The sequence below is a fragment of the Podarcis muralis genome, chromosome Z (assembly GCF_964188315.1).
Source record: "Podarcis muralis chromosome Z, rPodMur119.hap1.1, whole genome shotgun sequence".
NCBI classification, from domain to species: domain Eukaryota; kingdom Metazoa; phylum Chordata; class Lepidosauria; order Squamata; family Lacertidae; genus Podarcis; species Podarcis muralis.
In genome coordinates this window covers 47,952,039-47,960,203 of record NC_135673.1, presented here as the reverse complement: position 1 = coordinate 47,960,203, position 8,165 = coordinate 47,952,039, and the positions used below count along the sequence as shown (strand labels likewise).

The 8,165-nt window shown below is 45.9% G+C and overlaps 1 long non-coding RNA gene across 1 annotated transcript; it reads right to left on the bottom strand.

Annotated features, from left to right (window-relative positions):
* Window positions 1-972: 972 nt before the first annotated feature.
* On the bottom strand, window positions 973-6,457 carry LOC114588894 (uncharacterized). The gene is made up of 3 exons (XR_013391328.1): window positions 6,194-6,457; window positions 3,895-4,000; window positions 973-1,101 (listed from the first exon to the last, which is right to left on the bottom strand). It is a non-coding gene; the product is annotated as an uncharacterized LOC114588894 (long non-coding RNA).
* Window positions 6,458-8,165: the final 1,708 nt, after the last annotated feature.

Genomic DNA, 8,165 nt, shown 5'->3' with positions numbered 1-8,165 from the left:
CTTAACTTAGGAGGAAATGGGTAATCAAGCCTGTTGTTCTACCCTCAGTCTACCAGGGAAGCTCAATGCCATTTAGTTCCTATACTGTACCAATGATTTAAGAAATTTCCCCAGTGCAACTAAGTCAAGTTTTACTGCCTGTGCAACTTTTCCTGAATGATGTATGCAAAGCACATGAATCTGACCTTTAGAGAGCTTGAAAGTAAACTATTTTTAACTTACCAAACGTGTGGTCTTTTTCTACCCTTCTTATATCTCTGTTTTTTACTTGAACCAGCATGAGTCACATCCATTGCTCCACCCACTATTGTATGTAGCCCCACCCACCACTTGTAAGTGGACCCTGGAAGGCTATGTAAGAGGGGAGCGGGGCCTCTGAGTTAAACAAGTTCTCCTGCCTCAAGCTTACAGGGTAATTGATCCAGGGACCCCATTTAAATTGTTCCAACAAGATTCCCCTGTTCCACTTCTTGTATATAAATATCATTTTATTCACACAAATGAATTTTATTAACTATTTTGATTGTGGGTTGGGTTGGGGATATAACAGTTTGGCAAAGGCCAGCCTTCCTCAATGGTTTGGATTTCCAGCTTCCACCAGCCCCAGCCAATTGTGTCCAGCACTGCAATCCAGCAGCCTCTGGATGGCACCAGGTTCAGAAAAGCTGGTGTACAGAGAGAGATTTGGTCACAGGTGATGGTTGTCCTCTAATCAGAAATGCTCAGCTGAGTCCAAACGTTCTCCACTGTCCAACTCAGGTCTGAAAGATGGAAGTATTTTAAATGGTCACAGTCTATGGGCAGAATTAAATACTGAAGTCTTGAGACTGGCTCCCCTCTGGATTCCATTAGGCTGTCTACAGTTACAATAAAAAGGAAATGATTGTTTTCCTATCAGGTATAGAGTAGAGACCCAAGTCTTAGAGGAGCATCTGCTTGATGGCGCTCTCTGTATGGACCACTGGTCATCCTTTGGGATTATCCCTTTCATGGTTGCTCAGATTTTCCAGCCATTGCTTCCTTTTCCACCTGTCCTTCCGCTCTCCACTTAGCTTTCTTCTCTGCATTTATCTTCAGCAGCGTGTCTTCTCTTTTGACAGCCTTCAAAAATAAGAACATCTGGTTGGTAACATTCCCTACAGCAGAGATCCAGGGTAAAGATCACAAGGACCCCACACAGCTGACTGTTTCTTGAGCAGCCCCCAAGTGCAGGCATCACTTGTCAGTGTTTGAAAAAGAAAATTTTCTTAAGGACTTTGGGAGAAATATAGAGAACTCAATTTCAAATTAGAAACATGAGAAACTTGGGCAGATCCACACCATATATTAAAAACATGTCCAATGCTTGTTGAAAGCCTATGACTTCTTTCCAAGAATCCTGGGAACTGTAGTTTAGCCTTTACAGAGCTACAATTCACAGGATCCTTAACAAACTGCTGTTCCCACGAATCTTTGTGGCAAGTCATGTGCCGTACTTTAAATGTACATTAAATGTGCTTTGAATCTTAGGCGTGGCTCTACTCCAAGAGAAATCAGAATGGACAGATCTGTCCATCTCTGGCGGTAGCCCTATACAGGTGTGATCCCTCGCAGGGAAGCCCCTCTCAAGTAGACACAAACAGCAAGGCATGTAGAAGCACTGGTGGAGGAAGAGGGGGCGGCGGATGGAGCGCACCACCCCCAGCAGCACGATCCCGGTGGGGTTCCATTGTGGTTGCCTCCCCCTACGCTGGGTGCCACGACCCCAGGCCGTGCACCACACCCCTGTGGGCGGTGCACCATGCCCCTGGGCAGAGCACCAGCCATGCCACGCCTGCTCTTTGCCCCCCCCCCAGTGCCAGAGCATGAAGCTCCGCCACTGTGTAGAAGCGAGAATCTTCACAAACGTATGTGAACCCCTCTCTCTGTGGATGTGTTTAAAGCACGTTGGGTTGTATTCCTTGGTCTGAGAAACAAATGAAGTCAATTCCTTTACCATTTTACCAGAGATGATCATGGCCATGCATCCTAGCAGAGTCAATGCAATCATGATGTAGCAGATTCGGATCCTCAGCTGGCTCTGAGCAGCCTTGAGGACTTCAACTCTGGAAAACCAGAAAACAATGGCATTGTAGTGTCATTGACTACTCTAGGCTCCAGGTGGAACCTCCTGGTTGTTTAGGGACTCCATCAGCTCCAACCAACATGGCCAACGGTCAGGGATGGTAGGACCTGGAGCTCATCATGTCTGGTGAAGGGTGAGAGCCACCCGTGATCTAAAGTATATCCTCTCTTCAATTAGCACAACACAGCACAACACCACCCTAGATACTATGCCACCAAGTACAAAATACCACATGTTGTCACGTATCAATTTTCGGGCAACAAGTTTTGAAATCAGGCCCCCAAAACTGCACTCCCCTCCCCCTCCCCTCTTCTGGCACAGCTGCAGGTATATATGATTCTAGGATATTGGAGCTACCACAATAGTTAATTGATCTCTGGTTTTTTTTTTCCCCCCTGTGCTTTTTGCAATATGATCTCATGTTTTCTTGGTGTAAAGCACTGTTTTTTTTGATGAATAGCAATATACCGGTACATTTTTTATTACTATAAATAAATAAATAAATATATGAATAATCTTTTGGAAGGAGGCAAGAGCAAATTTACTTTGGCTTTCCCCCACTCTCCAACATTTGTGTGTTACTATCAAGCACCATAGGACGCGGGTGGCGCTGTGGGTTAAAGCCTCAGCGCCTAGGGCTTGCCGATCTAAAGGTCGGCGGTTCGAATCCCCGCGGCGGGGTGCGCTCCCGTTGCTCGGTCCCAGCGCCTGCCAACCTAGCAGTTCGAAAGCACCTCCGGGTGCAAGTAGATAAATAGGGACCGCTTACTAGCGGGAAGGTAAACGGCGTTTCCGTGTGCGGCTCTGGCTCGCCAGAGCAGCGATGTCACGCTGGCCATGTGACCCGGAAGTGTCTTCGGACAGCGCTGGCCCCCAGCCTCTTGAGTGAGATGGGCGCACAACCCCAGAGTCTGTCAAGACTGGCCCGTACGGGCAGGGGTACCTTTACCTTTATCAAGCACCATACAGATGAACCATGATAAAAATGCTGCAGAGATCCTCTGTGTACCTTGTCATGGAAGCAGCTGAGTGCTACAGTAATTTGCTTTGCAAAATTTCTCTCAAAAGCAAGTGGAAGCGGTTATGGATAAACGAATGCTTCCAACTTGGTTTGGTTTATTTTTGGACGGAGACAATGCCCACACACTGAACTTCCTGTATCACACACAGCCCCGGTGAAGCTCTTCTAGAGAAAGTACACACTTGCCATTAAATGTATTTTGGGTGACAAGGGAATTAATGGCTGCGCAGGCGTTATTATGAAGAGCAAGCGAGAGAGAGAGAGAGAGAGAGAGAGAGAGAGAGAGAGGAGTCAGGATTTAGTTCTCTCTGCTTGGAGACAGGAAGTTGCTTCTGAGACAGCAGATGGGTGGAATGATGCAACAAAATGTGACAGGGTCTTAACTCTCATTTCTCTGGTCTTGCTGCCACCTCTTGTTTCACAAATCTGGCAGGATGCCTCTGAATCCCAGGAGCTGGGGATCCCAAGTGGGGAGGATGCTGCAAGTGCCCTCAGGACTTGCTTGCAGGCTTCTCAGTGGGGCACCTGAGAAAACGGTGTGCAGTGTCCTTTTACTGTGGAATGAGCACTTTTAGTTAACGATGTTTCTTTTGTAAAAAAAATTCTGATGTATTCTAAATTTGGCATGGTATGGTTTTTTTTGGGGGGGGGGAGTAAGCAGCTTAATAATCATGCTAGGGTCATATAAAGAAGCCATGAAGGCTGCACTTGACCCCTGGGCCCTTTCCTTTTAAGGATATTGTAATAAATAACCCCTGTGGCTACTTACGACAAGAGGTGTGGGATGTCTTCTTCTTTTTTAAACCGTCCCAACCACAGCAGTACCTTTTTGTCAAGCTTGGTTGGTCTTCTTTCATTTCTGAATGCTCTGTGACCTTAAAAATATAACCAAAGTTCAGCAGTTGTTGGTTCCAACAGCATCCAGAACAGGATCCTTGACACCCCCCCCCCCCACTACTGAATCAATGGATAGGATTGACCACTCTAAATAATTGCCTTGTAGGATGGGATTTGTGGATCATCCCTTTCCAGCAGGCAAGTGATGGAAAAGCCACAAGTGCTTTCCAAGGTGAGATGATGTTTTCTTCCCTTAAACTTTGGTTACAGGGCAAAAGGGTGTGGGGAGGTTCCCCCCTCCTTTCCCTCCACCCAATTTTTTTAAAACACACACAGCCCAGATGGAAATGGCAAATGTCTCGTCTCCCTTTAGTAATTCTCTTCACTGAAATCAATAAAGGACACAGCTCCCAGAACAAGCTATGCAATGAAAAGAGTCTTTAAATGATTTATAGTTTGTGGGAAGAAAGTACCCAGAATAAATTGCTAAGCCAGGAAGTTATAACAATGCTGCTGCAGCCCAACTGGGTACATACTTCAAGAAATAGATTATTTAAAAGAAGATTTTAAATTTCATTTAAAAACACCTTTCTTCATTTCTACCCGTCTACCTTCTGCAAGGAAATAGAAAGACTTTTACAAGAGAAAGAGAAAAATCATATGCATGCCTCTCAAGTCTTCTATTATTCAGAAGTGAGCTGTTGTTTTTTTTTGCTTTGATTTTCTAATAACTAAAACAGGGGGGACCAAGCTGGGTAACAGATCAGGAGTGGAATTAGATGCAGTTCAAATTCCCTGCTTCAACTCTGAAGATTGTTTGGTGACCTTGGACCAACCACCATCTTATTTCTTTCTTTCATTTATTAGGCACCCAGTAACAGCAGATTTTGAAAAAAAGGTTGCACACGAGGGAATCTGGCCCTTAGGTGAAAAAACCTCCCTACCTCCGGCTCAGTGGCGTAGCATGGGGGGTGCAGGGGGGGCCAGCCGCACCGGGCGCAACATCTGGGGTTAGGGCAAATCCACGGGTTAGGGGGCGCAAATCCACGGGTTAGGGGGCGCAAATTACTTGCCTTGCCCCAGGTGCTGACAACCCACGCTACGCCACTGCTCCGGCTTACTGTTTTCCTAATATTTTGTTTATTTGAACTATTTCTATATCACATAACTCCAATAGTCCAGACCCTCCAAGCGTCCCTATTTTCCAGGGACATCCATGATTTAGAGACGCCATCCCAGTTTCTGATTAGATCCCAGAATCTCCCACTTTTTCTTAGGATGTCCCTGTTTTCACTAGATAAATATTGGAGGGTACAGAGTTATCCGACCCCCAAGCCTTCTGAAGGCAATCTTGTATAGGGAATGTTTTTAAATGTTGTATTATGTTTTTATTTATGTTGGAAGTTGCCCAGAGTGGCTTGGGCAACCCAGTCATATGTGTGGGGTATAAACAGTAAAACTATCATTATGGAATGGGGAGTCCCTATTTTCTTCAGAGAAATATCAGAGGGTATGATAGTCTCCAAGCAGTTTGGAAAGGTACAATACCAAAAATAAATAAAAGCCAGTTAAAACTATAAAATCAAACATCAGTTAAACAAATGCTAGCTGGAATGACAAAATAAAATAAAATAAAATCTTCAGTATATGCTGGTTGTTCAACAGGTAGAGAGCCTGCCTGGACTTAACTGGGAGGGACTTGTACTAATTTGGGCACGTAATACTGAACACAGGGCTTCTGATTGATAAAAGCTGTGCTCTAAGCCATGGGGGACCATTCACAGTGACTCCCCCAAGGATCCCAGTGATTTGGCAGGGAATAGACAGGATTAGGTGGTCCCTTGGACCCAAGTTGCTATGGGCCTGATAAAGTTAATGCAAGAACCCTGAACCTGGTCTGGAAGCATAGGAACAGCCAGCACAAGCTTTTGAGCACTGGAATTGTGTGATATCGATTGTCTGTTCCCATCAATGGCCTAGCTGCAGCATATTGTACTAGCTGGAGTTTCTGGACAAGGGAAGGATGGTTGGATGCATGCACACACACACACACACACACACACACTGCAGTAATTGAGACTTGAGGTTAACATTGTGTGGCTTATGGTGGACAGACTATCCCTTTACAAGAACGGTTGCCTGCTGTGCCCTCCCCCGTGTATATTCCACTTGTTCCATTACTTTTCACACACACACAAATTCTACACAGCTTTAGAACTGCTCTTACCGACCTGAAAAAGTTCTAGGAGATGCCAGCCTACTCTTCACTGAGCCCTCCGTTTCAGGCAAAGGGGTTGTCCTCGCCAGTGTCATTCCGGTGCCATGGCTCCTACAGAAAACACCTGTTTTCCACAGTGTGGCTAGAGGCCTGTGTCCAAACAACCTTGCAAACATGCTGGCAGCCTCAGTGCTCCCTTTGGAGTTCTGGCTAGGTAGGCAACACAGGAGCAATTGAGTCTGTTGACTGAAGCAAGGCAGTATGGAACAGGCCGCTCCCTCCTGAGGTGACTCAGAGGCAAGCTAAGCCTTGGAGGTTTTCTTTCTGGGTTAAAGCTGATGATCATTATATTATCATGAACCTTCTCCCAGTTAGATCTCCAGAGTAACAGTGACAACATCAATCAAATCTGCTTCCTTTGGCTGTGTACACACCATATATTTAAAGCAACCCCCACCTTCCAAAAAAGAATCCAGGGAATTGTAATTAACCCCTCATAGCACTGGATTTAGGGTGGTGCAGGCAGCTCTGCCATACAGGACACTGAACCAAGAGGGTGCAAAATTGAGAAGATCCATTTGGGGGTGCTAAATTTTGATCTCACACAGTGCACCATACAGTACTACAAAAGATTACCAAAGACCACACCTGCCCTCACAGATATACAATTCCTAGCACCCTTAACAAATTACAGGATTCTTGGTCAGTGTGCTTTTAGAAGTACTGTAAACGTATGGTGTGCGTTCAACCTCTCCCTTTTGCCACAGGCCATGCATCCCGAAGGAGTCTGGCACGGGAACAGCTTGGGAAGCAACCTTGCAACGTTCATATAAGTCACCTTCCTTCTCCAGGGCAGAACTCCCATAAACATCCAAATGTAATAGTGCCACAAAACTTAGCTGTGGGTGGTGATGGTTGGCCAGCACATGTGAAGCTATCAGGACACTTCTCCCCTCAATCCCTGGAGAAGTTCTGTAACTTTTTTTAGAAAGTGGTTTTGGTGTTGGGGAATAAAAGGAAGGATGAAATGTACATAGAATTGCAGAGTTGGAAGGGACCATGAGGGTCATCTAGACCAGTCCTCTGTACTGCAGGAATCTTTTTTGCCCAACATGGGGCTTGAACCCATGAGATTGAGAATCATATGTTCTGCCAACTGAGCTAGCTCACAAAATTTCATTTCTAGAAGGCAGAGAGTTCGTATGAAGTAGGGTGGGTTCTCCCACACTGCAGGTCTCCAAGCAGACAGCCATCTCTTGAAGGTCCACTTGTTCAGGATTCCCTGCACCAAGGGTCCTTCAAGTCTGACTCTATAGTCCTGTGTTGGAGTGGGCTAGCCCAGCGTTTGACTCCATGCAAGGATGGGAAAGTGGGAAGGAGCCTGGCACACTAGGAACAGAGGAACTTGGCTTCTACTGAGTCAGGCTAGCTCAGTATTGCAGTGTCCGGCAGTGGCTTTCAAGGGGTTGAGGAGGAGTCATTGCCAGCACTATGTGGAGATGCTAGGGCTTGACCCTGGGACTTTGTTCATGCATATAGCATACCCTCCAACATATGGGTGATCCAAATGGGATTTTTGGTCTGGTGCTCTGGTCCAAGCCAGTTGACTCATGTCAGAGCGCCAGACCAAAGAATGGGATATTCTGGGATCCAAGCAGAAGCCAGGTATGGCTTCCATAATTCCAGGATGTTTTGCTTAAATCAGGATGGTACAGCGGTATCACATGGAGGGGACTACACCCTGTGACTTCTCTTTAAATATTGATGCCTGCTCTTCATGCCCCCAGTGACTCCCATTTCTCGTTGCTACACATCTTGCTAGAAAAGCCAACAGGTGACATTCAGTGTTAGCCATACTCAGAGCAGACTCATTGAAAAGAACTGTGATGACGTATTTAGGTCTGCTCAGTTCAGTTGGTCCATTCTGAGTGTGCGTTAGTTGGCGCCTGACCTACAATCTTCCACTTACATATTTAATATGTCAG